General features: G+C 40.7%; 1 pseudogene; it reads left to right on the top strand.

Annotated features, from left to right (window-relative positions):
- Window positions 1-293: 293 nt before the first annotated feature.
- Window positions 294-1596, top strand: LOC108312942 (annotated as a pseudogene).
- The last annotated feature ends 692 nt before the right edge of the window (window positions 1597-2288 follow it).

Below are 2288 nucleotides of genomic sequence, written 5' to 3'. Positions count from 1 at the left end.
CAGAGAGAGAGAGGGGCAGTGTGACCGTGCCACAGAGGCAGAGGTTGGAGTGATGCAGCCACAGTCAAGGATCACCAGCAGCAGCCAGAAGTGGATTTGGAAACTTCCCCCAGAGACTTCAAAGGCAAGGAGGGCCCACTGACACCTGGATTTCAGACTTTTGGCCTCAAGAACTATAGAGAATGAATTTATGTTGTTTTGTATCACTGAGTTCATTGTAAATTTGTTTCAGCAGCCACAGGAAGGTAATATGCCTCCAAGCAGTAATTTCAAAATATTATTTGGCGGGTGATATTAGCTAGCGCTCACTCTACTCTCTCTAACGGGGAAGCAGCGGAATACAAGAGACTGAACTGTATCTGCCTCTATTTCCAAAAGACTCACGTTCAACTTTCGCTCACACAAAGCCGGGAAAATTTTATTAGTCCTTTTTCTAAAAACAAAGTTAATATAAAATTATAGCTAAAAAAAGAGGAACCTGAACTTTAGTAACACAGCTGGAACAATCCGCAGCGGAGGTGGCAGCGGCAGGAGAAGAGGTTTAATTTAGCTGATTTTCTGTGGTTGTTGGTTGTTCGCTAGCCTCACGGTGATGGAAGCTGCACATTTTTTCGAAGGGACCAAGAAGCTGCTGGAGGTTTGGTTCTCCTGGCAGCAGCCCGACGCAAACCAAGGATCTGGGGATCTTCGCACTATCCCAAGATCTGAGTGGGACATACTTTTGAAGGATGTGCAATGTTCAATCATAAGTGTGACAAAAACTGACAAGCAGGAAGCTTATGTACTCAGTGAGAGTAGCATGTTTGTCTCCAAGAGACGTTTCATTTTGAAGACATGTGGTACCACCCTCTTGCTGAAAGCACTGGTTCCCCTGCTGAAGCTTGCTAGGGATTACAGTGGGTTAGATTCAATTCAAAGCTTCTTTTATTCTAGTAAGAATTTCATGAAGCCTTCTCAACAAGGGTACCCACACCGGAATTTCCAGGAAGAAATAGAGTTTCCTAATGCAGTTTTTCCAAATAGAGCAGCATATTGTATGGGACGTATGAATTCTGACCGTTGGTACTTATATACTCTGGATTTCCCAGAGAGTCCGGTAATCAGTCAGCCAGATCAAACTTTGGAAATTCTGATGAGTGAGCTTGACCCAGCAGTTACGGACCAGTTCTACATGAAAGATGGTGTTACTGCAAAGGATGTCACTCGTGAGAGTGGAATTCGTGACCTGATACCAGGTTCTGTTATTGATGCCACAATGTTCAATCCTTGTGGGTATTCAGTGAATGGAATGAAATCGGATGGAATTTATTGGACTATCCACATCACTCCAGAACCAGAATTTTCTTATGTTAGCTTTGAAACAAAATTAAGTAAGGCCTCTTATGATGACCTGATCAGGAAAGTTGTAGAAGTCTTCAACCAGGAAAATTTGTGACCACTTTGTTTGTTAATCAGAGTTCTAAATGTCGCACAGTGCTTTCTTCGTCCCAGAAGATTGAAGGTTTCAAGCATCTTTATTGCCAGAGTGCTATGTTCAATGATTACAATTTTATTTTTACCAGTTTTGCTAAGAAGCAGTAACAACAGCAGAGTTGATTAAGAAAAATGAAGAAAAAACGCAAAAAGAGAACACACGTAGAAGGTGGTGGATGCTTTCTAGATGTCGACGCTGGGGGCAGTGCTTTCCATAACCACCACTGCAGAAAGCCCTAGATGTAATGATAGTGTAATCCTTTTGAATTGTATGCATTATTATATCAAGGAGTTAGATATCTTGCATGAATGCTCTCTTCTGTGTTTAGGTATTCTCTGCCACTCTTGCTGTGAAATTGAAGTGCATGTAGAGAAAACCTTTTACTATATGAAACTTTACAACACTTGTGAAAGCAACTCAATTTGGTTTATGCACAGTGTAGTATTTCTCCAAGTATCATCCAAAATTCCCCACAGACAAGGCTTTCATCCTCATTAGGTGTAGACCTCAACCAAACCATCTGGGACTGTTCTATTGCTGCCAGAATTTTACATTGAGTTAATTCCACTTTCTAGAACATATTCTTTACTAATGTTATTGAAGCCAATTTCTACTTCATACAGATGTTTTTTGAAACCGCAATTAAAGTTCTTCTTCCATGAGTTGAGTCCTTAAGAAAATGATTCCAGTTACTCATTTTGCATATTTACTATTTTAACATTATTGGACACTGCATTTGTAGTGCTTTGATTTCTTCCCTCTCCCTGGTGTCTCCCCCAAGACCCCAAATAAAGCAATAAATGGTTAAAAAAAA

This window comes from Cebus imitator, unplaced genomic scaffold (assembly GCF_001604975.1).
Source record: "Cebus imitator isolate Cc_AM_T3 unplaced genomic scaffold, Cebus_imitator-1.0 Scaffold131, whole genome shotgun sequence".
In the NCBI taxonomy this organism is placed as follows: domain Eukaryota; kingdom Metazoa; phylum Chordata; class Mammalia; order Primates; family Cebidae; genus Cebus; species Cebus imitator.
This window is presented reverse-complemented; position numbering and strand designations above follow the sequence as displayed.